At 41.8% G+C, this 26603-nt stretch overlaps 1 protein-coding gene and 1 long non-coding RNA gene across 2 annotated transcripts in view; one reads left to right on the plus strand and one right to left on the minus strand.

Moving 5' to 3' along the window:
* LOC117075053 overlaps positions 1-18818 on the plus strand; it is a 29242-nt gene extending 10424 nt beyond the window's left edge. The window contains exon 3 of the long non-coding RNA XR_004433824.1: positions 17238-18818. This is a non-coding gene — a long non-coding RNA (uncharacterized LOC117075053). The remainder of the gene's footprint in view (positions 1-17237) is intronic.
* SPRR2G (small proline rich protein 2G) overlaps positions 1-26603 on the minus strand; it is a 96590-nt gene that overhangs the window by 35486 nt on the left and 34501 nt on the right. The gene's annotated exons all lie outside the window — the stretch shown is intronic.

Below are 26603 nucleotides of genomic sequence, written 5' to 3' on the forward strand. Positions count from 1 at the left end.
TTTGAGGAGAAATGGTATTAGTTCTTTCTAAGTTTGGTAGAATTCAGCAGTGAAGCCATCATGTCCTTGTCTTTTCTTTGCTGAGAGAATTTTTATTACTGATTCAATCTTGTTACTCATTATTGGTTACTCATTATTGGTCTGTGGGTTATTTTTTAAAGTTCTATTGTTTTACTGTTCAAATTTAGACTGTAATCCACCTGGAACTAATTTTTGTTTATGATGTAAGGTAGGGGGCGGTTATATTTTTTTTATTCCATAGGAATATAGGAATATCCAGTTGACCCAGGCACCATTTATCAAAAAGGCTCTACTGCCATGTAGTCATCCTTCTCATCTATCAAGCAATTATATATGTGTGAGTCTGTTCCTGGAGTCTCTATTCTATTCCATTGGTCTATCCTTACACCAGCAAAATGCTGTTTTAATTACTGTAGCATTTACATCCAGTAGTTGAAATACTGTAACTTTGTTATTGTCTAAGAACTTCTTGGCTATTGTTAGTTATTTGTCTCTCCAAATACATTTTAAAATAAGCTTGTCAAGTACTACCAACAAAATTATGTCCGAATAAATATATGATAAATACAAGCTAATTTTAAAATTGAATTTTTAAGTAAGCTTGACAAATTCTACCAAAAATAATAGCACTATAATTCATACACATTGAATCTATAGGGTAATTTGGGTATAACATATTTTACTATTGAGTCTTCAAACTAAGATCATGTGACATTTTTATTTCATTTAAATCTTCTTTAATTTCTCCCAATAATGTTCCACAGATTTTAAAGATTTTGCACATCTTTGCTAAATATATTCATATATTTGGATAGTTTTTGACATCATAAACTTTATAACTTTTTAAATTGTCATTTTGATGTTGATACAAAGAAATGCAGTTAACTTTTATACATTGATTTTATTTCTAATGATAAATTGACTTTTTAGGTTTCAAAGTTTACAGTTTTTTTCTTATTTTTGACTTACATAATTATGTATTATTTAAATAAAGACAATCATATTCTTCTCTTTCAATCTTCAGACATTTTATTTTTTTCATGGCTATGACTCCAGCTAGAATCTCCTATGGAATTCTAAATAGAAATGAAGATAATGAATATCCTTGTCTCATTCCAATCTCTGGGGTAAGCATTCAAGATTTTACCATTAAGAATAAAGTTTGTTACATATTTTTATAGTTACTCCTTTAAAGAAATACTCTTCTATTCTAGTATAATCAGAATTATCATGAGTTGTTGTTGAATTTTATCAAGAACTTTTCCTGAATCTACTGGGATTTTTATATAATTACCATTTTCTATTAATGTAGTAAATTTCAAAGATGTCTTTCCAAATATTAAACTAATCTTGCATTCCTAAAATGTAATCAGCTTGGTTGTTATATATTATTATTTGCTGTATCTCACTTAATTGATTTACTTACATTTTGTTTAAGAATTTTTTTATTAGGTTGATGCAAAAGTTATCATGGTTTTTGTCTTTTTTTTTTATTATTATACTTAAAGTTCTGAGATACATCTGCAGAGCATGCAGTTTGTTACATAGGTATACATTTGCCATGGTGGTTTGCTGCACTCACCAATCTGTCATCTAGATTTTAAGCCCCACATGCATTAGGTATTTGTCCTAATGCTCTCCCTCCCCTTGTACTTTACCACCCCTGGCAGGCCCTGGTGTGTGATGCTCCTCTCTCTCTGTCCATGTGTTCTCGTTGTTCAGCTTCCACTTATGAGTGAGAACATGTGGTATTTGGTTTTCAGTTCCTGTGTTAGTTTTCTGAGAATGATGATTTCCAACTTCATCTATGTCCCTGCAAAGGACATGAACTCATTCTTTTCATGGTTACATAGTATTCCATGGTGTATATGTGCCACATTTTCTTTATCCAGTCTATCATTGATGGGCATTTGGGTTGATTCCAAGTCTTTGCTATTGTGAATAGTGCTGCAATAAACATACATGTGCACATGTCTTTGTAGTAGAATGATTTATAATCCTTTGGGTATATACCCAGTAATGGGATTGCTGGGTCAAATGGTGTTTCTGATTAGAGATCTCTGAGGAATTGCTGCATTGTCTTCCACAATGGTTGAACTAATTTACACTCCCACCAACAGTGTAAAAGTTTTCCTGTATCTCCACATCCTCTCCAGCATCTGTTGTTTCTTGATTTTGTTTTTTGTTTTTTTTGTTTTTTTGAGACAGAGTTTCACTCTTGTTGCCCAGGCTGGAGTGCAGTGGCATGATCTTGGCTCATTGCAACCTCTGCCTCCTGGGTTCAAGTGATTCTTTAAATAATGTGTGGTGGTGCATGCATGTAATCCCAAGTAGCTAGGATTACAGGTATGTGCCACCATGCCCAGCTAATTTCGTATTTTCAGTAGAGACAGGGTTTCTCCATGCTGGTCAGGCAGGTCTTGAACTCCCAACCTCAGGTGATCCACCCACCTCAGCCTCCCAAAGTGCTGGGATTACAGGCATGAGCCACTGCATCTGGCCCCTGACTTTTTAATGATCACTATTCTAACTGGTGTGAGATGGTATCTCATTGTGGCTTTGATCTGCATTTCTCTAATGGCCAGTGATGATGAGCTTTTTTTCATATGTTTGTTGGCTGCATATATGTCTTCTTTTAAGAATTGTCTGTTCATATCCTTTGTCCACTTTTTGTTGGGGTTGTTTGTTTTTTTCTTGTAAATTTGTTTAAGTTCCTTGTAGATTCTTGACATTAGACCTTTGTCAGATGGATAGATTGTAGAAATTTTCTCCCATTCTATAGGTTGCCTGTTCACTCTGGTGATATTTTCTTTTGTTATGCAGAGACTCTTTAGTTTCATTAGATCCAATTTGCCAATTTTGGCTTTTGTTGCAATTGCTTTTGGTGTTTTAGTCATGAAGTCTTTGCACATGCCTATCTCCTGAATGGTATTGCCTAGGTTTTCTTCTAGGGTTTTTATGGTTTTAGGTCTAACATTTAAGTCTTTAATCCTTCTTGAGTTAATTTTTGTATAAGGTGTGTAAGGAAGGGGTCCTGGTTCAGTTCTGTGCATATAGTTAGAAAGTTTTCCAGCACCTTTTATTAAATAGGGAATTCCTTCCCCATTGCTGGTTTTTGTCATGTTTGTCAAAGATCAGATGGTTGAAGATGTGTGGTATTATTTCTGAGGCCTCTGTTCTGTTCCATTGGTCTATATATCTGTTTTGGTACCAGTACCATGCTGTTTTGGTTGCTGTAGCCTTGTAGTATAGTTTGAAGTCAGGTAGCATGATGCCTCCAGCTTTATTCTTTTTGCTTAGGATTGTCTTGGCTATGTGAGCTCTTTTTTGGTTCCATATGAAATTTAAAGTACTTTTTTCTAATTCAGTGAAGAAAGTCAATGGTAGCTTGATGGGAATAGCATTGAATCTCTAAATTACTTTAGGGAGTATGGCCATTTTCACCATATTGATTGTTCCTATCCATGAGCATGGAAGTTTTTCCAGTTGTTTGCTCTAATTTCCTTGAGCAGTGGTTTGTGGTTATCCTCTTTTATTTCGTTAAGCAGTGGTTTGTAGTTCTCCTTGAAAAGGTCCTTCACTCCCTTGTAAGTTGTATTCCTAGGTATTTTATTTTCTCTGTAGCAATTTTGAATGGAAGTTCACTCATGATTTGGCTTTCTGTTTGTCTGTTATTGGTGTATAGGAATGCTTGTGATTTTTACACATTGATTTTGAATCCTGAGACTTTGCTGAAGTTGCTTATCAGCTTAAGGAGATTTTGGGCTGAGATGATGGGGTTTTCTAAATATACGGTCATGTCATCTGCAAACAGAGACAATTTTACTTCCCCTCTTCCTGTATGAATACACTTTATTTCTTTCTCTTTCACGATTTCCCTGGCCAGAACTTCCAATACTATGTCGAATAGGTGTGGTGAGAGAGGGCATACCTGTCTTGTCCAGGTTTTCAAAGGTAATGCTTCCAGTTTTTGCACTTTCAATATGATATTGGCTGTGGGTGTGTCATAAACAGCTCTTACTATTTTGAGATACGTCCCATCAATACCTAGTTTATTAAGTGTTTTTAGCATGAAGAGGTGTTGAATTTTATTGAAGGCCTTTTCTGCATCTATTGAGATAATCATGTGGTTTTTAATCATTGGTTCTGTTTATGTGATGGATTACATTTATTGATTTGCATATGTTGAACCAGCCTTGCATCCCAAGGATAAAGCTGACCTGATCATGATGGATAAGCTTTTTGATGTGCTGCTGGTTTCAGTTTGCCAGTATTTTATTGAGGATTTTCGCATCGATGTTCATTAAGGATATTGACCTGAAATTTTCTTTTTTTGTTGTGTATCTGCCAGGTTTTGGTATCAGGATGATGCTGGCCTCATAAAATGAGTTAGGGAGGATTCCCCCTTTTCTATTGTTTGGAATAGTTTCAGAAGGAATGGTACCAGCTCCTCTTTGTACCTCTGGTAGAATTTGGCTGTGAATCCTTCTGGTCCTGGGCTTTTTTTTTTTTTTTTTTTTGGTTAGTAGGCTATTAATTATTGCCTCAATTTCAGAACTTGTTATTGGTCTACTCAGGGGTTCAACTTCTTCCTGGTTTAGACTTGGGAGTGTGTGTGTGTATCCAGGAATGCATCCATTTCTTCTAGATTTTCTAGTTTATTTACATAGAGGTGTTTATAGTATTCTCTGATGGTAGTTTGTATTTCTGTGGGATCAGTGGTGATATCCCCCTTTATAATTTTTTATTGTGACTATTTGATTCTTCTCTGTTTTCTTCTTTGTTACTTTGGCTAGCAGTCTATCTATTTTGTTAATCTTTTCAAAAAATCACCTCCTGGATTCATGTCTCTATCTCCTTCAGTTCTGGTCGGATCTTAGTTATTTCTTATCTTCTGCTAGCTTTTGAATTTGCTTGCTCTTGCTTCTCTAGTTCTTTTAGCTATCATGGTAGGGTGTCAGTTTTAGACCTTTTCTGTTTCTGATGTGGGCATTTAATGCTATAAATTTCCCTCTTCATGCTGCTTTAGCTGTGTCCCTGAGATTCTGGTACATTGTACCTTTGTTCTCGTTGGTTTCAAAGAATTTATTTATTTCTGCCTTAATTTTGTTATTTACCCAGTAATCCTTCAGGAGTAGGTTGTTCAGTTTCCATGTAGTTGTTTGGTTTTGAGTGCATTTCTCAATCCTACCTTTTAATTTGATTGCACTGTGGTCTGAGAGACTGTTTGTTATAATTTCAATTCTTTTGCATTTGCTGAGGAGTGTTTTACTTCCAATTATGTGGTCAATTTTAGAATAAGTGCTATGTGGTGGTGAGAGGAATGTACATTCTGTTGATTTTGGGTGAAGAGTTCTGTAGATGTCTATTAGGTCGGCTTGGTCCAGAGCTGAGTTCAAGTCCTAAATATCATTGTTAATTTTCTGTCTCGTTCATCTGTCTAATACTGACAGTGTCTAACATTAAAGTCTCCCACTACTATTGTGTGGGAGTCTAAGTCTCTTTGTGCATCTCTAAGAACTTGCTTTATGAGTCTGGGAGTTCCTGTATTGGGTGCAGATATATTTAGGATAGTTAGCTCTTCTTGTTGCATTGATCCCTTTACCATTATGTAATGCCCCTCTTCGTCTTTTTTGATCTCTGTTGGTTTAAAGTCTGTTTTATCAGAGACTAGGATTGCAATCCCTGCTCTTTTTTTTCCATTTGCAACATCCCTTTATTTTGAGCCTATGTGTATCTTTCCAAGTGAGATAGGTCTCCAGAATACAACACACCAATGGGTCTTGACTCTTTATCCAATTTGCCAGTCTATGTCTTGTAATTGGGGCATTTAGCCCATTTACATTTAAGGTTAATATTGTTATGTGTGAATTTGATCCTGTCATCATGATGCTAGCTGGTTATTTTGCACATTACTTAATGCAGTTTCTTCATAGTGTCATTGGTCTTTATATTTTGGTATGTTTTTGCAGCGGCTGGTACCATTTTTTCCTTTCCATATGTAGTGCTTCTTCAGGAGCTCTTGTAAGGTAGGCCTGGTGGTGACAAAACCACTCAGCATTTGCTTGTCTGTAAAGGATTTTATTTCTCCTTCACTTATGAAACTTGGTTTGGCTTGATATGAAATTCTGGGTTGAAAATTCTTTTATTTAATAATGTTTCATATTGGCCCCCACTCTCTTTTGGCTTGCAGGGTTTCTGCAGAGAGATACACTGTTAGTCTGATGGGCTTCTCTTTGTAGGTAATCTGACCTTTTTCTCTGGTTGCCCTTAACATTTTTTTTTTCTTTTCATTTCAACCTTGGACAGTCTGACAATTATGTGTCTTGAGGTTGCTCTTCTCAAGGAGAATCTTAGAGGTGTTCTCTGTATTTCCTGAATTTAAATGTTGGCCTGCCTTGCTAGGTTGGGGAAGTTCTCCTGGATAACATCCTTAAGTGTGTTTTCCAACTTGGTTCCCTTCTCCCCGTCACTTTCACATACACCAATCAATTGTAGGTTTGGTCTTTTCACATAGTCCCATATTTCTTGGAAGCTTTGTTTTTTCCTTTTCATTCTTTTTACTCTAATCTTGTCTTATGCTTTATTTCATTAAGTTGATCTTCAGTCTCTGATATCCTTTCTTCCACTTGATCGATTTGGCTCTTGATACTTGTGTATGCTTCACGAAGTTCTCATGCTGTGTTTTTCAGCTCCATCAGGTCATTTATCTTCTTCTCTAAACTGGTTATTCTAGTTAGCAATTCCTGTAACCTTCTATCAAGGTTCCTCGCATAGGATTAGAACATGCTCCTTTAGCTCAGAGGAGTTTGTTATTACCGACCTTCTCAAGCCTACTTCTGTCAATTCGTCAAATTCATTCTCCATCCAATTTTATGCCCTTGTTGGAGAGGAGTTGTGATCATTTGGAGGAGAAGAGGCATTCTTGTTTTGGGAATTTTAAGCATTTTTGTGCTGGTTTTTCCTCATCTTCATGGATTTATCCGCCTTTGATCTTTAATGCTGATGCCTTTTGGATGGGGTTTTTGAGTGGGTGTCCTCTTTGTTGATGTTGATGTGATTGCTCTCTGTTTGTTAGTTTTCCTTCTAACAGTCAGGCCCCTCTTCTGCAGGTCTGCTGGAGTTTGCTGGAGGTCCACTCCAGACCTTGCTTGCTGGGTATCACCAGTGGAAGCTGCAGAACAGCAAAGATTGCTGCCTACTCCTTCCTCTGGAAGTTTCATCCCAGAGGGGTATCTGCCTGATGCAAGCCAGAGCTCTCCTGTGAGGTATCTGTCGACCCCTCCTGGGAGATGTCTTCCAGTCAGGAGGCACAGGGGTCAGGGACCCACTTGAGGAGGCGGTCTGTCCCTTAGTAGAGCTTGAACACTGTGCTGGGAGATCTGCTGCTCTCATCAGACCTGGCGGCAGGAAATTTCAAGTCTGCTGAAGCCGCACCCACAGCCGCCCCTTCCCCCAGGTGCTCTGTCCCAGGGATATGGGAGTTTTATCAATAAGCCCCTGACTGGGGCTGCTGCCTTTCTTTCAGTGATGCCCCAGTCAGTGAGGAGGAATCTAGAGAGGCAGTCTGGCCACAGCCACTTTGCCATGCTGTGGTGAGTTTGGCTTCCTTAACACTATGAGTGGAAAACCGCCTACTCAAGTCTCAGTAATGGCAGACAGCCCTCCCTGCACCAAGCTCAATCGTCCCAGGCTGACTTCAGGCTGCTGTGCTGGCAGCAAGAATTTCAAGCGAGTGGTTCTTAGCTTGCCTGGCTCCGTGGGAGTGGGACCTGCTGATTGAGACCACTTGGCTCCCTGGCTTCAGTCCCCTTTCCAGGGGAATGAACGGCTCTGTCTCACTGAGGTTCCAGGTACCACTGGGATATGAAAAAAAAAACTCCTACAGCTAGCTCGAGGTCTGCCCAAACAGCCACCTAGTTTTGTGCTTGAAACCCAGGACCCTCATGGTGTAGGCACAAAAGGGAATCCCCTGGTCTGTGGGTTGCAAAAGCCGTGGGGAAAGTGTAGTATCTGGACTGGGTAGCACAGTTCCTCATGGCTTCCCTTGGCTATGGGAGGTAGTTCCCCATCCCTTTGCACTTCCCAGGTGAGGCAACACCCCACTCTGCTTCTGCTCACCCTCTGTGGGCTGCACCCAATGTCTAACCCGTCCCAGTGAGATGAACCAGGTACCTCAGTTGGAAATGCAGAAATCAGTCACCTTCTGCATTGGTCTTGCTAGGAGTTGCAGACCACAGTTGTTCCCATTCAGCCATCTTGCCAGCTGTCTTTGAGAATTTTTTTATCTGTGTTCATGAAAGAGCTTGACCAAAGTTCTTTTACATTTGAAATTTTTATATTGTTTTCTTCTACTTCAACTTGAATTTCCATTTTACTTCTTTATGACATTTTTAGTGTAACATATGCTTAAATATATTTACTGACTACTCTCTTCATAAGAATGTATAAGTACATTGAATTGAAATATTTGTCTATCATTCCCTGTGGTTATAAGGTTATGTGTTTATAAATTCTTCTAAGTCAGACATCATTATACTTATTAGTATTAATAATAATTATTGTTCATTTTACCAAATAAAATATACTTATATTTTATAGATAATTATATTTAAAGTTTTATTAGAAACATTTAATGAACTTATAAGAGCTGTCTCTTTTTTGTTTTCAATTACTTCATAAAATATTATCTGTTGATAGTTTTCATCTTTTTATATGTATGTAACTAAGGAAACTTGTTTATGTGGCTACTCAAGTTGGATTTCCTGGCAGAGATGAGTGAGATTGCCAGGACATACAATTAATAAAGAAGTATTTAAAAACAAACAAACAAACAACTGTAAGGGATAGTGAAAGAAACAGAACAAGAAAGTGTATATGTCCAGCAAACATATGGGCTGAGATAAAGCCTAGCTTTTGTCTGACCCACAAAAGAAAGTTGTTGAAAATAAGCTGCACTATAGAGATACAGATGTGTAAAAACAATAAACTGCATGATAGAGATGTCATGTGTAAAGACAAAAGGGTGGCCTGTAACAAGAGTGAAAAAGTGCAGCCTCCCAGGCAAGGCAGCTCCAGTGAACTGATCAACCAGGGGGCTACTATTTGCCATTGACAGCCAATACTCAATAGCTGCTGGGGGTGGGTACATCGTTCTGGCAAAGGGGATCTGATGAGGAAGGCATCACCTATACATAGATAGGTAAAGTAAAATGAAAAGATTTGTATCTTAGCAATGGCACTAAATTTTATGCAGTCTTCTCAAGTTATGCCAAAATTTGTATAGTGATTATCTTAAGTCATATTTACTAGGAAACATGCTCTGAAAAGGAAAAATCACAAGCAAGAAGCATACTGGGGAGTGCTTTCAGGGTAAAACCTGCCAGAGGGTGACAGACACAAAATTGGGCAAAGACAGAAGTTAAACCTCATTATTACAACTGCAAAAGAGGGCTCTGGAGTTGGGAGGACCCTTTGGCAAAGTCTGACAGTAAGGTCTTTCCGTTCATGCCTCAACAGGCCTTTGGAAGTGGCTACTCCTGAAAAGAGGCTTAACCTCAAAAGAGTATGTTCCAGTTGACCAAGAGAAATTTCCATAAGGGACTCAGCTTGAACCATCAGAAACTCTTGGGAAGTTGTAATTATGAGGGTCTCAGTCCTGAAGTGGAGGATCTGGGTGGTGCACCACAGCATTTATTACAGATATAGATATTTGCAATTGATTTTAAATAACTAAAACTTGATTTATATTCCTTCAATTTTCCTGGGAATCAAAACTTAGAAATCACATTGGAAGAATATTTCTTTCCCAATCATTAAAATCCCATTGGACAGCAAGATGTAGCGTTCAGTAGGTTTTTACACATGTGAAATTTACTAGAGTAAAATTTTACATAGGTGAAAGATAGGATTGTATCATAATTGTGAGAAAGGCAATTATGGAAGCAGAAGTGAAAAACAAAATAACATAATGGCTCTTATTTAAGTGCATCTTTGTCATAGGCAGAAGTTTAAAATGACCCCCATTGAAGGGAGCAAGAGGCACAGTTTTATCAATTTATTTGAGGTGCATGATACAAAGAAGGTACCCTTCAGTCAGTGTTAACCTCAAAGGGGATTCTTTTGTCAAACTATGATAATTATTTTAGTCTATCAGAAAATGATATGGTTCATGAGATCTGGATATCTTTCCCATCAGGGCCCCTTCCCTAACCTATGATGAAGGTTGAATGTTAAGGGATCACATCAGTAAACAGAGTAGCCAAAGGTGTAAAATTGATCCTAATTTGTAGCAGACTATGGTAGAAAGGAAAGAACAGACACATCTATCCTCCAAGGAGATTCCTGAGAACTTTTCACATCTTCCCAAACCCTTTCATGTCTTCTTGGAGGTACAGGAAAGAACCACTTGAACACTGGCTGATAAATCAGAAAACTCAATTCTCCTTGTGTTCAATGAGTTAATCTTGAAGCTTCTTATGGATCTTTGGGATTCAAGGCTGTTTGTGGAAAGATAACAAAAAGGGAGAGGCTCCAGCTATTCATGCCCACATTTGGGAAAGGATAATTCCAAAGAGTATTACTTCTGCTTTGACAGGTATTCCTACTGACATGGGGAAATAGCACAGTGTGGCTCTTCTACTGGCCAGGAGATGGAGAAGATGGTACAGGAAGTTTGGAGGGCAGAGCACAGGGGCCTTGGGAGGATAGGGCTAGAGCCCTGGAGAGAAGGCTGGCAGTGGACATTGCACTGTTGTTACTGCTGATAGAACATTATTCCAGATTTAAGCACATCTGCAAGAAACAGGAGACAGATTTCTTCAGAGGTGCACAATCTGCATTAATCATCAGGAGCTCCATCACATCCTCAGAGGCAAAGTCCTTCCCATCTCTTTTAGTCTGTCTAAGCTACTATAACAAACTGCCATATACTGGGAAGCTTATAAACAACAAAATTTGTCTGGAAAGTCCAATATCAAGGTGCCATCATATTCAGTGTCTAGTTGGCAGGGGACACTTCCTCCTGGTTCATAGAAGGTGCCTTCTCACAATGTCCTCACAGGGTAGTAGGGTAAGGAGGCTCCCTTGGGCCTTTTTTATAAGGACACCATTCCATTCATGAGGGTTCTACTCCCACAATCTAATCACCCTCAAAAGCCCCACCTCCTAATACTATCACCTTGAAGTTAGAATTTCAACAGATAAATTTTGGGGTGACACATTCAATGCATAGCACCACCTATCATTTGGGCACAACCACCAGCCTATGGGATCCAGCACTGGCAACATCTAACCACAATATGAATTACTGAGAGGACATACCAACTTTTTCCTAGGTGTAAAAATACCAGGCATGGTCTCCTGCTCTAGTTAGATACTTTCCCTGTCCTGACCTCAGTATTCTAATAGGGACATTAACAGTGGGATCAAGTTCAAAGTAGATGAAGCAGGACAGAAGAGTCTGGAGTGGAGGAAGGATACTGCAGTTGTTGAGAGAATATGAAAATACCTGAAACACGAGATAAATTAGGAAACTAGCAGAGAAACCCTGGGCAACCATATCGGGGGAACACACCCCCAATATTTCAACCTAGATTCTTTCTGTTTTCCACAAGTGTCAGCCAGTTGAGAAATAAAGAGAAAGAGTACAAAGAGAAGAATTTTACAGCTGGGCCTCCGGGGGTGACATCACATATTGGTGGGACCGTGATGCCCACCGGAGCCACAAAACCAGCAGGTTTTTATTAAGTGTTTTGAAAGTCGGTGGGGGGGAGGTGTACAAATGGGGAGTAGGTCACAAAGATCACATGATTCAAAGGGCAAAAAGGAGAACAAAGATCACATGCTTCCGAGGAAACAGGACAAGGACAAATTCAGAACTATTGATAAGGGTCTATGTTCAGCTGTGCACATATTGTCTTTATAAACATCTTAAACAACAGAAAACAGGGTTCGAGAGCAGAAAATCAGTCTGACCTCAAATTTACCAGGGTGGGGTTTTTTCTCCACCCTAATAAGCCTAAGGGTACTGCAGGAGACCAGGGTGTATTTCAGTCCTTATCTCAATCACATAAGACAGACACTCCCAGAGCGGCTGTTTATAGACCTCACCCCAGGAATGCATTCCTTTCCCAGGGTCTTAATTATTATTATTCCTTGCTAGGAAAAGAATTTAGCAATATCTTCCCTACTTGCACATCCATTTATAGGCTCTCTGCAAGAAGAAAAATATGGTTGTAGTCTGCCCGACCCCCCAGGCAATCAGACCTTATGACTGTCTTCCCTTGTTCCCTGAAAATCACTGTTATTCTGTTCTTTTTCAAGGTGCACTGATTTCATAATGTTCAAACACACATGTTTTACAATCAATTTGTACCGTTAACACAATTATATTGGTCCTGAGGTGATGTACATCCTCAGTTTACGAAGATAACAGAATTAAGAGATTAAAATAAGACAGGCATAAGAAATTATAAGAGTATTATTAGGGAAGTGATAAATGTCCATGAAATCTTCACAATTTATGTTCCTCTGCTGTGGCTCCAGCCAGTCCCTCCATTCAGGGTCCCTGACTTCCTGCAACACAACCAGAAAAGAGAGAAAAGTAAAGTAAAGGAAGATGCTTGGGCAAAAAAAAAAAAGGTTTGAGAGACAAGGAGTATGGTCCTCAATCCCTAGTGGGAAGACTCTAAAGCTTATTCCTTAATGCTAGAGGCACATTACAGAAAGGTAGAAACTCTGAGCACAGATTCATCCCAGTGCACATTGGTCTCCCTCAGGATCCCCTTCCATGGAAGTCAGAGACCAAGAAGAAGCTGCAAGTCCAACTGCTCTCCATGCTGGTGGGAGATTCTCCCAGGGAGGGAGGCTGGTCTCTGTCACCCCAGGCTTACTGAACCTCTCCTTAGCGGAAAAATTTCTTTTTTTTTTTTTTTTTTTTTTTTTTTTGAGGCGGAGTCTTGCTCTGTTGCCCGGACTGGAGTGCAGTGGCCGGATCTCAGCTCACTGCAAGCTCCGCCTCCCGGGTTTACGCCATTCTCCTGCCTCAGCCTCCCGAGTAGCTGGGACTACAGGCGCCCGCCATCTCGCCCGGCTAGTTTTTGTATTTTTAGTAGAGACGGGGTTTCACCGTGTTAGCCAGGATGGTCTCGATCTAATTTCTAAAGCATCTTCCTTCTCTTTCTGTTGGCTCTCAAATCACACACCCCTATGTAAATACATCCTTTTCCCCATCTCTCTTTCCACTTTTCCTGAGCATACCCTCCATGAAGGATTTTATGAAAACTACTCATTTCCAAATCAAGAGAGTGCTAAAGAAGAATTCCTTCAAAGTTACCCATGTCAGATATAGGAATACAGGGATGTTCTACAATCCACTGTGTTCTGCAGTCTTAAGTTTATTTTCAAGCCACAGATGATGAAAGACATCAATGAAGTACAAGAAGAACTGGACCAACAATGAAGGTAGCCAGGTTCTGGTCCTGATTATGCCACAAACCATTCATCTGACCTGACATCTCTGGACCCCAATTTTCTTATGTGAAATATTATATCTCATGATATCTCTCATTTTCTTTTTGAAATTAAGAGATAATTTCTTACAATAAAATGCACAGGTTTTAAGTGCACAGTTTAAAGAGTTTTGACAAATATTTACACTATGTATCTTTAAACCACCACCCAAATTTCTAATGTCCTTTTAATAGTAAGTATTTTCTCATTTCCGTTTCCTTACCAAATCAGTATTTACCCACATCAAGTCCTCTACATTCATCTACAAAGCAGATTTAGTGTCAAAATACATAGGGTGCTGTACCCCACCAGGGAATTCGAGTAGAATGACCAGGAGCCTGCAATTACCCTGCCAGAAAGCCAGGGCCACCTCACACAGTGAGCTGCTCCTGTCCCTGAAGATAGAAAAGCACACGGAGGGCCCCAGCCTGAGTCCTTTTACTCAAACCAGGCTCAGAAATTATGGGGAATTCCTCATAATTCTCATAAGATGCCTCCAGGGTATCTTATGCCATTTTTTATGAACATATGTGTCACACTCCCTCTTTGCACTGAAAAGTCTAATTTGGCTACCGCCAAAAGATCAACAATGTTTCTCAGGCTTTTGAGTAGAAGACCAAAGCATGGAAAAAGATACTTGTGGGTCTGATGGAGACTGCTTCCCATGTGCTATTCTAACTTCAGTGCATCATCTGGGCACTCGCAAAGGAAAATCAGTAAATCTCCCTGAGGCCCTGACACACTGGAAGCAGGGCTGACCATGGAGGTGAAAGGTTGATGCTAATCACATTTTATGGGCTTATAATTCCTTTCCATTTCAGTTTGTACCTTCCTGCCACACAAGAGCCTCCCTGACTCGGGGAGAATCAGAGTCACTTGAAGAAGCCATTTGGAGGGATCACAAAAAAAAAAAATTCTAGAACAGTCTTGGGTGATAGTGAAGAGGAAATACATCTACAATTTTGCCTTTCATAAGACTGACAAGTGTCCAGTTCTTTCCCTCAGTGGGCACCTTCTCTCATTCCTCCTGGAGCCAATCTTTGGGCAGTAGCCGTTGGGGAAATGTGGCCCACTGAATGACAGAGGATGTCTTGGTTGGTCAGTTTCAAGATTTGTGGCAGGTCAGGACACAGAGACAGCAGCTACAGCTTGTCTTTCTTTCTCTGACACTTGATATTACTCTCTGTTCTTATCCCTGAATTCCTCTCAAATTGGTCCTCCTTTCAGGGTGATACATTAACCTTCATTGCATTTTTCACTAAACATGGTTTCTTTATAAAATTTGAGAAGTGGATTTTTTGAGGATTTAGACTCTGTTTGAGGCACTCGTTTATCTGGTCACGCTATTGAGACCTTCCCAAGAAATTCTGGGCTACCAGGTGGGAAAAGGTCATGCCTAGGACTTTTGAGATCGCAGGCCTGTATGAAGGAAAGGAGCCCCAGGGATGAAAGAGACTCCAGGGATCAAAAAGGAGGGAAGTGGTGAAGCGAGAGGTTCTCCTCTTACTCTTGGACATATGGAACATATTCTAAGATCCTGTGTGTCAATCACTGCTGAGGAAGGGAGAAGATAATGCAATAACACTTTGTGGATGGTGTGAAGCTGAGGGAGGAGGGTTAAGTCAGACTTCAGAGCATAGGGTGGTGCTGGAAAAATCACCTATACAGCATCATTATAGGAGAATCTTCTGCCTAATCATCAGTCAGCAAGCAAGCTGCGTACTGATCGACACCTACCAGATAGCACTGTTTCTTCACTCTGCTTGCTCACATGTGCCTCCTACTAGACTATGAGCTTCCCTTGGGCCTATCATCACTGCATCCTTCCTCACTCTCAGGAGCTGGCCCCTAGTAGGTGCTCAGTAGCCTTTGGGTAAATGATCTTAAATTCATTTGACCTAAAACATCAGTGCTAGATATGGTGTGTGTGGCATGGATGGCAACTTTATTTACTTTATGTAAAATGTGAGGATGAGACATTTGCATGGAATATGAAGTACATTAGGATCCAGTCCTGTAATCCCTAGAAGAAGCCACAATTCCAGAAACTCAACCTAGGGATTTCTCTCTTCTTGTCTCCTCATAGCCACACAACTCCACTGAAGGACCCAAGTACACTTGAGAAAAATGCATGGGACCTTATATCCCCCTTCCCCACCCATCACACGCACATACAAAATCCTTACAGAGGAAATAGAATTGTTGTTATTCACCCCAATGCTGCAAAACTGAAGCTTGGAGTGCAAAGAGAGAGTTTGGCGTGTATTTTAGAGAACTGAGTGAGACATTGGTACACTGAGAAATTAGTGGGTGCCTTGGTTTCCTCCTGTCCAAGCTGGGCCCAGGATAAAAGGACACTGCTCTGGGCTTCTTCATGCCATGTGGATCCCTGAGGCTAGAACAGCCTGAAGAGAAGCAGTGAGTGAAGAGACTTCTGTGGAAGAGGAAGCCTTCAGGCTAGCAATCAGCTCCCACTAGACAGAATGAGAAGATGGTGTAGTTACGGGTTGGGGTAGGATGCAGAAATGAAAGACAAATGTCCAGAAGCAGCATTGGAAAAAGATGCACAAAACAGATTGGAAAATGAAGACAAAGTGTGGGACAGACGGCAAGCAGAAAGCAGTGAGATGAAAACAGACCCAAAAGTCAGATACTCTAAAAAAAAAAGGTTCAGCAAAAAGGTTGTGGCCGAAATCCAGTCTGCCACCTGTTTACTACGACAATAAAATTCTACTGGAACATAGCCACTCCCATATATTGTCTATGACTGCTTTTGCACTACAGCAGCAGAGCTGAAAAGTTGTGACAGAGATTGTCTGGCCTGCTAAGTGTAAAATGTTTACCATCTGACCCTTGGCAGAAAAGGATTACTGACCACTGTTATAAACCCAAAAGTTCCTTTGAAATCAATGAGATCAAAGGTAGCATTGAGGAAAACAAAGCAGCTCCAGGGTATCCCATAGATTTTGGTAAAGCTGAGATGAACCTACTTTCAAGCTCCCGATCTCTGTTCTTCTTGTACTTCACTTTGAGTATTTCTCTTATTTGATTATCAAGCTTTGGGACCTAGGTCAGAGGATGGTGAGATACCCAGATGCTCCCAGATTCTAACACATAGGATGGGTCATGACAAGGGACACTGATGTTCCTGAAGAAGTAATTATCAAGTTGTAAGTCATAGGGGCAGTACAGAAGGTCCAGGGAAGTTCCCAGGGAGGGATGAGTAAGGAGAAAAAATGTCTTAGAACAGGGAACACAGAGTCAAAGAAAGGACATGTTTCATAGCAGAAAAAATATAATCCAGTCTCCCTCTGAATTAGATTACCTGCAACAACAGGTCTGATTAATTTAGCCAGCATTCTGCTTTACCTTTCACTTCAAGGCTTGCCTCCCAGATACCTTCACATCTTTTCTCTCCCCTAACTTGCTGTGATGTGAAAATATTCCAGGCGAAGGACAGAGTGCAGTCCAGACACCAACTCCTGGGAGGGGCAGCCACTGCAGGTCCCAACCATCTGTGGGGCAGCCCCACAAAAGTCTCCTGTGGGGTGGGCAGTCTCGGGAGCAAGTGCAATGGGGATGTCTCGTCATTGACATTAAAGAGAGGGGTGATGAGAGAGGGTGTTTCTCCCTTGTGGTATTTTGGGGAATAATTTTCTTCACTGATGTTGTGTCGTACTAAAGTACTTTCTTCTTTCTCTCAGTTTACTTTCAACTAGGGAAAATGTCCTAGCAGCAGCAGAAATAAGGCAAAGTCCCCTGCCAGCACCACCCCCAACTCAGGTCCCACAGTCCTGTCCTCCCAGGTGCCTGAACCCTTTCTCCCAATCTTCATACGGTAGAAGTCCCACCATTAAGTATCCCTATGCCAGCAAGACTGCACACCAAAGCAGAAGTGACCCTCAGAAGCCACCTTCTCTGACCTGGACAAGAGGATACTGCATCCCCCTACCCACCTCCATCCCCTTATTTCCAACAACAGGGACCACCACACAACCTAAAAGATACTACCTGTCTTCAGATTCAAGATGGAAGATATTGTCCTAGTCTACTGGGGTTTCCTCCCTGAATCGACAACCCCTCCCAGCTTTTCACCCAGGAGACAACATGGTTTAGACAGAGTGCCACGTTTTCAAACCTTCCACCTGTGATCCAAATATGCCATATTTCCACCTGCTACCTTCTCTACCACACTGCCTTCTGCTGGCTATATGAGATTCCTGCAAGAACACAGAACATTCGGTTCTCTGCCTCAATGGGATTCAACAACTTCATTAAGGTCTCTAGGAGCAAACATTGTAAAAAAAAAATTAACATATGAAAACTGCTTAAATCAATGAAAAATTTTCCAGAATTCTTTACAGCACAACTCCACACTCTTTGATGAAGACAATGACATTGTCTGTTTGTATTTTCTCCCTAATAATCTCCATAAATCCTAACAAAGCTCACCCCTTCCTCTGGACTTTGAACCTATTCCAAGACCTGTGATTTTTTTTGTCTCTCTCTGCTTCCCAATCAAACATATGTATCCCTGACTCACCATGTCTTTGCTCTCTTGCTGGAGATGGAAAAAAGTCACAGAGAGACAAAGGAGCCTGTGGAGGAAAGTGGAGACTGAATGGGAAATCCTTGGAAGGACCCCAGAGGCAATCAGGGGCCACCCAAGAGTGACAAGGGGACCCGATTCAAGCCAGAAGGTCTTCTTTTTCTCTCTGGTTGCCCAGTCTCAGTCTCTGATTTCAGCTGCTTCCAGGCCCACCTCTACATGAGGCACCTATCCATTTCTAATTAGGGACTCGCCATGCAGGGGAGGTGAGGAGAGTGGACGAAGGAGCCATCAGTGTCAAGGCTGCAGAAGGGATGAGCACGTGACATGCCCTGCAAGGTTCATAGATGTGTGAGCGCTCAGCATCTGGGACCAGAATTGTGAACCTGGCTCTGCACGGAGCCCAGTCTGTTGGGGATGGACCCCAGAGAGAGTTATTACTGCAGCAGTTCTCACACTACTTGGTCTTGAAAGTAATTTACACACTTAAGATTAATAAGGACCCCAAATAGATTTTATTCACGTGATTTACATCTATTGATATTTATTGTATTAAAAATTAAAACTAGAAAATTTTAAACACATTTTACGTAAGTAGATATTGCACTAGCTGGTAGAGTGATGATGTCATTGCATATCATCTACTCTCCAGAAAATTCTACCATAGACTCATGAAAAAATATTAAAAAGTCAAATAATATCAGCATTATGATTAAAATTGTTTCGACCTCGCTGACCCTACTGAATGCATCTCAGGGACCCCAAGGTCCCCACACCACACTTTGACAACCACTGGTCTATGATTGTCATGGGCCAGGCCTCCAGGGTCTCAGAGCACAACACACCACAGTAGCACAAGTTTCAAAGGGTTGAGGATGTTCTCCTTGGTCTCAGCTTACTTGTGGGTTTTATTTATGCCTGTTGTTTAACTATCCAGCCAAATTAAGTTCTGCCCTTTAATTCCATAATCATTAATCAGAACCAATTTAGCGCTGCTAAATTGAATTCTGTACCATCATTCAACAACCATTGACAACAATGTCTAGAAAGCATGTAGTTTATAAAACCTGAAAACAAAGAGAATAAGACACTGAAGCTCTCTAGAGAAGCCTCCTCAGTTGTCTCTTGCAGCAGTGGGGATACACGTGTGCTGCATGAACCATTAGGCTGATCTGACCAGGGCTTCCATCAGGCACAGAGGGTGTGAGGGATGATGTATTGAACGTGGAAGGTGAGGAAGAAGGCAGAGCAGAGGATGTCTCCTGGGTTCCTATCTGGGTTTCTTTCTTGTATTCCTAAGTGCAACCAGCAGGAGTTTCCTTGGGAGCTAATCACATTCAGTGATTATGGAAGTTTGAATCTAATCAAATTATTTCCCAGTTCTTCTCCCACCAGCTACACAATAGCCTCTCCCTTATTTCCATGGAGGTAAAATCACATCATAGTCAATTGAAAAATATACCTGAAGGATAAAAAATTTTAAGAACAATCAAGAGCGGAGGTGGAAGAGAAAGGATAAGAACTAATTTTATAGTAGGATTGGGAAAGTCTCCCCAAATTGCACCCACTTCCCTTTTGCCTAGTCAAGATTATAGGTTCCTGGGTCCTTTCACTGAGCACAGGAAAGTCCCTGCTAGTTTATTTCAGACTGAAACAAAGAGACTAGAGCTTCTGGTTCTTGTTTCTAAATCTTGTTATTAAACTCTTCTCCTGGGCCTAAATTTTTCTCAAGCTCTTTGCATTGTAGGTATGTAGAATATATTTTTCTCTACAAATTCCACAGCTTAAAGTCTTTTTTTTAAGTTTAGCAAGCAGAATTTCTTAAATAAACTTTAAGCTGACACTATTGCCTGGGTAGTTAAGAACCTCCATCCATCATCCACTGTCCAGCCCCAAACCACTGACGTGTTTCTAGCACCACCACCTGGGAACTGGTGGAATCAAAAGATCGGAGCTACCTGGGCTATGCCTTGGCAAGGAGCACAAGGTGTGTCCTTCATGAGGCACACGCTAGGACTAGGTTTCCATTTTTTTATTTTGAGAGATTAGGCAGAGCTTCTTCTGGCCCACTGACCAGCCCAGGAAGTCTTCCTGGTGAAGAGAAGAAAAGGATGTAGTATCCATAAACAAATGCAGCTAGAGAACAAAAGACTGGATAAACTGTCACAGGAGAGTCGACATGCATTGACCTAGAAAGAGACAGAATCCCCTCTACATCATCCCTGGAGGTGATAGCTCCCCAGGAGGTTTTCTGTGACCCACTCACTCCCACCTATCATCCAAATGGATTTCCACAGCACACTGATCAAACTTCAGTCATATCTCCCCATACTTAGCTCTGTGCCTCAACATCAGTGACCCCACTCACTCTTGCCTAGACTGCAGAGTGTTTGTCCAGGGTGCTCTGCATCTTCATCCCCTATGCTGCCCTCACACATGTGCGTGCGCATACACTCACATACACACACATGCACACATGAGCACATAGGCATGCATACGCACATACAGGGTCTAGTCTCTGGGAGAGGCTCAGTGACTTTAAACTTCATTTAATCCTAAAAAGCAGCGCTAGAGGTGATGTGAGTTAATGTTAAGTGATTTCATTTCAAGTCCCTCAAAGAGATGGTGGGATTGGGGTGGGGGCATATGATAGATGCTAAACACCCAGCCCAGGAATCCTTGTAGAAGAACTGTTTCCTGGAGATGAGAAGCTCAGCAAGTCCTTTCTGCTTGTCTCCTCTCAGACACCAGGATGTCCCTGAGGTGCTGCTGAGTAAAGTGGACCTGCCTCCATATCCCTTTCTCTCACTCCCACATCTCCATCCAGGGCAGATATCAAACTGGAACCCCACTGGGGGCTTAGAGCAATAATACCTCTGCAGGTCTATGAGGGCTGTATGGACACCAGAGCCCCTTGCATACTGCCTGGCCACCATGCTCCAGCCCACAAGATGGCAGCTGTAGATGAAGAAACCAAAGATACAGATCACAGACATGATTCTCTTAGACCTGAAGTGGAACTTAACTTTCTTGGATCCCCATGCTTTGCTCCTCCTTCTGCATCATCTTGAGCTTGTACCCAAGCTGGGTAACAAAGGCCTGGGAATTTTACTCTTTCTGATGTTCAATTCTGATTCTTTAGTTGGCCAACTCAAACTGGCATGTATTAACCTCCGGAAAAAAAGAGATCAGATTTTAAACTAACTAGGAATAGCATAGATGAAAAAGAGAAACAATAATAGGAGAAAAGGCAAAATGTCTGTGTAACTATTAACAGAATGGCTCAAAACACAGAAAAATTTGCATGACATTCTGAAAGTCATCTAGTCCTGCCTCCCATTAAATTATTCTCCACCAAAAGGCCTTCAAAAGATTAGTTGGCACTTAAACATTTGCTGGGCCAGTTGATAAACTTAGGAAGTGCTGCTGCTGGCCTGAGAAGAGGATGTTAGCAACTTCTTCCCTGCCTCCTGCCACTTCCACCCACACATGCTGCTCCCACTGTCTGGAACATTTGGGAGCATGTCTTCATTAGGGACAACCTTGAATTATGTGCAGGTTTGTGCTTCCTCCTCCAAACTTTTCCTTCCTCAGACTAAAACTCCCCTACTCCATTTTTCATTTTTTAACAGGCACTCTATCTTGGTGCTTCCCTAACTTTTTGCTTTTTTTTCTGAATCATTGCAATGTGAGCTTGATTGTCTTAGACAGCAGCATCCATAACTGTCCTCAGCCCTCTGAGGTTGGAGTAGACATGGGCAGGCATCGGCTCCTTGGTGCAGCCCCAGAGACACTCCCCTTGGCTGAGTGCTGTGCTCCGTGGAGGCAACCGTGGCTTTGATCGTGGCAGTGAGTGAGTGGGAGTGAAGGTCGTAGTCCACAAGGATGGAGAATGAGGGAGAGGAGAGGGAATGTCTCACATGTGAACATTCAGGAGGAAGCTCCTCCACTGCTGTCACTAAAGCATAAAAGTTTATCTCCTGTTTCTTGCAGTGTATCATCAACACAGGAAAGACAACCTAGCAGCAGCCGTAGCAGTGCCAGGTCCCCTGCCAGTCCCCTCCTGGGCCCCCAAGCCCTGCTCTGTACTCCACAGCTGGCAGAAGTGGACTTCCTCCCCATGCTAACAGGAATACCACCAAAGTCAAAGAGGCTTTTCTGAAGCCTCTCTTCCCCCAGCATCTAGGCAGTATGTTGCTCCCTGCACCCTCTCCAATCTCTTTCTTCTAGAACCACAAAGTCCAGAAATTACCTTTCATCTACTGAAAGGGAAAGATACCTTCATAGACCACCAATCTGAGAGCAGTTCATCAATGGTCTCCTCCCAGCTCCTCCTCCAGACAACAGCAAGGATTGGACATGTGGGCCATGAACAGCAGACCTGCTTTCCATTCTCTATTTTGACCACAAGTGTGGTCAGGACCAGTCAGTCCATCTAACTGCTGCCTCCTCCACCACCACTACTGCCACCTGCTGGCTCAAGAAGGCATCTCAACTATGGAGTTTTCCTTCCTTAGCTCTCTGTACCCCTGGGTTCCACCATTTTGGGGGTCTTGAGTATCAAGGATGATTGAAATTCTAAGAAAGAAAAACTGCTTTGGACAATGGTAAAGTCTTAAGAATTTTCTCTTTCCAATCCTTCAGCTTCAATCAAGACAATTACAACATTTATTTATCACCTCCTCTCCTAAGAGAGCTGACACCCCCTCACTCTGCTCCTAAGCCCGTTCTGAATATGCTGAGATGGCTCTTCCATTCCTCTAGAGGCACGGGGACTCTATCTCACTCATCACACACACCTCCTTCCCTTGTGCTTCCACCCTGAGCACCCCACAGCCCCCAAGACCCCACCTCTCATGAGTACCAAGGAGAAGACCTTCCCAGGCCACTGGGCCTCCATAGGTGGTGAGTGACTCCTCCCAGATCCTTCCCAGAAAACAGCAGGAATTAGACAAAAGTACACTCAGGAACTTCCTGGGGACCAGGTGTGCCATCCTTCCCCTTCCTTATCCTCTTTTTTAATTTATTTATGTTTTGTGGTAAGAACACTTAACATGAGCTCTATCCTCTTAACAAATTGTAAGTGTATTAATACAATGCAATATTGTTGACTACGGGTACAATGTTGTTCAGCAGATCTTTAGAGGTGTTCATCTTACTTAATTATTTTATGCCTGTTGATTAATAACTCATTTCATCCTCCCCCTGCCCCTGGTAACCACTGTTACAGTCTTTGATTTAATGAAGTTGACTATTTTTAGATACTTGATGTAAGTGGAATGATGCAGTATTTGTCTTTCTGTATTTGACTTATTTCACTGCATAATGTCCTCAAGGGCCATTTATGTTGTTGAATAAGGCAGAATTTCCTTCCTTTTTAAGGCTGGATAGTATGCCATCATGTGTATACACCACATTTTCTTCATTCATCTGTTGATGGACATTTAGGTTATTTTCACATCTTAGCTAAAGTTTGATTAGATAAAGCTGCTTATTCCAGCTGCTACTGTTCCAGCCCATGCTGCCTCCTATGGCAAAAGAAGATCATTAGGGAAACACAGTGCTGCCTCCCATTTTATTAAAAAATATGAAGACCTTGTAAAGTTGGTTAAGAAATTGACAAGAACTATTTTAAATCATGTGAAAATTTCCCCCAAATTTCCTGACTTTGTGATCCCACACTCAGTGAAGGAAGTGCTTTTCACTGCCTTCCTTACCTGTGCAAAGAGTTCTCGCTTTGTGCCCTGAGACTGCAGAAGGCATTCACAACCTGCTCAGGGATTTTCTCTTCATCTGGGCTCTCTCCATTAAGACATCTGCCCCAGTGGGCCCCCAGTTTATTGCACTTGCTGGTAGCTGGGAAGGTGATGGAGTCACAGGAGGAAAAAGGAAACAGAAGCCTGGTGGGCACCTTAGGAAGAGCCCTCAGGTAGAACGTGGACTCCACAACAGAGTGGGGTAGAGCTTCACTCAAGAGAATGACTCCCATCTAACCACAGGATCCTTCCCTATTGTGCCTTGCCCAGCTACCTCCCTGCCAAGTCCACCCCATCGTGTGTCCTCCTCAGTGCTCCTGAAGAGGGTCTCACGAGGCCAAGAATGTGTGTGTGTGTGGTGTGTGTGTGTGTGCGCGCGCATGCGCGCGCTCATAGGCTCATGTTGGGGAGTGAAGAGGAGGTGCAGGGCAAGAGAAACCCCAGCTGCAGGGAAGGTGAGATGGAGACTCCCCAACACTTGAGCCCATCTCTGCTTGGGAGCCTGGATCAGATAGTGGCTGTATCCTGGACAAATTCAACATGATCTGGGATTTTCAGCCTAAACAGCCCAGCGGTTCCTGCCTCCTGGAATCTCTGGGCCTCATACAGATATATTCATGCTGGAAGCTGACCCTGAGAAATAGATCTCTTTCTCCATAAAGTTGGATCTCCCTCCTCTGACAGATAGTTTATTTGGTTCTTACCTCCCCTGTTGAACTTTGTCTTGTATATCCATTCATTTATTCCCCAAACATTCATTGAGCATCTGTTTTATGTCAGGCCCTGGTCCAGCACTAAAGATACAAAGAATAATAAGAAAGCCCTTTCCTGGATTAGGGCACAGTGTGAGACAGGAGACAGCATTGCCCCCTGGCAGAACAGGTGGGGAGTCAATCCGTGGGGAGCATGTCAGGCATGTTCAGAGATAGTATCTCTTAACTACAGCATGGTGGAGGACCAGGGCAGTCCACATGGAAGGCGGAATTTTCAAGTTGTATCTGGAAGATAAAAAATAAATAAATATCAAGGCAAAAAAGAGGGGGATACTCCAGTTAGAAAGAAAAGCAAATGCAAAACCATTGAAATAATATTATTCCATCACCTTATTGACAATAAGCATTAACTATTGCCTGGCCAACATGTGCTGAGCCATGCACTGGGCACTGCAGAAACAGAGATTTAAAAAAGTAATTGGTTCCTGATCTCTACACTACATCATGTGAGAGAGTAGATCGGGAAACAAATAACTACAAAATATGTAGATAAAAATTTCATAATGAGCTTGGCTAAGACAACGAACAGCCTGGGAAGGTGAGAGAAATCATGCCCAAGGAGAATTTCCTATGAGTTCAAGGTTGAGGAGGAGACAGGGAGGACTCGGCCAGCAGAGCAAAAACTCAGAGTTTTAAAAAATTAAAAAGTCTAGCATATTTTGGAAATGGCAAGTAGCTTTACCCCAGAATCTATGGTAAAAGTAGAAGATTGAGCTGGAAGTAGACACCAGATTAGTAAGAGTTTGTTGACCCAACCAAAAGCCTTGGGCCTCATCTTAAATTCAATAGTAAAATTAAGCTTTTGTTTTATAAAATTCACTTTGGGAATGCTTTGGGAGTTGAATTAGTGGTGGGACTGTTTGGAGACAGGGATACCTATAATGATGATGCCACAATAAAGGCAGCAACCATGACTGTGAGAGGATTGGTGACCCACTTGAGAGCAATGTACCCTGCAACTCCCAAACACAGCCTGGTTTAGAAGCTTGTGGCTCAGGAGGTAGAATCTGTAGGTCCTGGTAGCACATCTGGTGTGAGGTTGAGTAGGAAGCAAGAGTTTGGGATGATCCCAGATTTCCGGTTAAATCTTGGTGGACAGGATGCTATTCACAGAGTTGGAGTGCATAAGAGGAGCAAGAGGGGCATGTTAGGGAAGATGTGGAAGGTTTTGAACTCTGATTTTGGAAAGTCAGCTTGAGGTACCAAAGTACATCCAATGGATGTTAATATTGGGACCTAGAGCTCAGGGAAGAGGGTGGGCTTTGGGATTCTCTATGCAGAGCTGATACTTCCAGCAATGGTGGATAATAATATCAGCAGCAAGGGTGAAAAATGAAGGTGCAGGTGATGTTGAAAGGATTCAGCAGAGGAGAAAGGGCTCAGGAAGAAGAGTAGACGAGGCTGTAAGTGGGAGGCTACCCACGTCACAGAGGACCAAAAGGGAAGAGGGGTAAAATATAGGACACAACTGTATCAAATACTACAGTAAAGTCAAATAGGATAAGCCCTGAACCATGTCCATGAGGATTTCATAGAACATTCTTACCCCTTTATATAATGAATGAGCAAAAACACACAAATATCAAGAAAAACTTACCCAATGGTGACTGATAAACAGTGAAAGGGGAGGATATATAACTGGTTCCCATGGGCCAGATATGAGCCATAAGGGCGGGAAAACTGGCTGTCCAGATTGTCTAAAATCCTGTCCAGGAGGTGAAGATGAGGAATACCAGCCAAGAGAAGCTGTAGGAGAGCTTGCCAATGCCTAGGCGCTGCAGGAGCCATGCACAGCTAGACAAAGCAGACGTGCCTGTCATACTAAAGAACCGTGGCCAACACCCAGCCAGCAGGGAGGGGAGAGTCTGTGAAGAACACATTCAAGTTCGCCACAGGAGAAAGGTCAGCCGTAAGCACCTGCCAAGCCCAGAAAGCTCCTATGCCAGTTCACAAAGTTTTCAGGTCTTTCTTTCTCATTCCTTTGCAGCCCCT

This window comes from Trachypithecus francoisi, unplaced genomic scaffold (genome assembly GCF_009764315.1).
Source record: "Trachypithecus francoisi isolate TF-2019V2 unplaced genomic scaffold, Tfra_2.0 Lachesis_group5, whole genome shotgun sequence".
Classification (NCBI taxonomy): Eukaryota; Metazoa; Chordata; class Mammalia; order Primates; family Cercopithecidae; genus Trachypithecus; species Trachypithecus francoisi.